We start from the raw sequence: 813 nt of genomic DNA on the forward strand, positions 1-813 counted from the left end.
CCCCCCCCCTCTCTCTCTCTCTCTCTCGTTTCCGCGACATTTACTTTCCAAGGATGGGGAGAATCGAGTTAACATCGTCACACAGCCCGTAACTTCAGGGTAACGTATCGTAATGCATTTTTTATCGCGCGCACTTTTCTATAATCACCAGTAGTCCGCGAATTTTCCTCCTCGGGAAGGACAAAGTCGCGAAATCGTACATACTTATCCAGAAAAACGAGCAGAGTATCAAGGAAGGGAAAGGGAGAGAGAAAGAGAGTATCTTTTTCGAGAAACATTGTTAAAGATACTTTGATTCGTTCGCTTTCATCACACTTTTACGGGTTATCCGATGGACAAGGGTTTTCGTTACTTCTGGTACGTCATCCCCATGGCGGATATTCAGCTACTGCCAGCGAGAATACACCAAGAATCGAATATGCGCTGAAGCCAACTAATCTGACGATCATCAAAGGGAAAAATAACATTTAATCGACATGGATCATGCATAAGCACACACGACTACACACATGCGCACGTACAGATATATACATGTACAGAGACACACACATACCCACGCTGACGCAAAGCGCATACTCTCGTGTAGAATCTAGTCATTATCACGCGGAAACGCGCGATCATGAAAGAAAATGGCCTAAACACGAAAAAAAAAAAAAGATATTAAGTGTATCTCTCGAACTTGCGCGAAAAATCGAGGCTGTCGCATCGAAATTGAACTATCATCGTTAATGAAAGCAATGAAAGAGAAGGAATGCGGGAGGGGGAGAGAGAGAGAGAGAGAGAGAGAGAGAGAGAGAGAGAGAGAGAGAGAGA

This window comes from Cyphomyrmex costatus, unplaced genomic scaffold, assembly GCF_001594065.2.
Source record: "Cyphomyrmex costatus isolate MS0001 unplaced genomic scaffold, Ccosl1.0 scaffold5, whole genome shotgun sequence".
Lineage (NCBI taxonomy): Eukaryota > Metazoa > Arthropoda > Insecta > Hymenoptera > Formicidae > Cyphomyrmex > Cyphomyrmex costatus.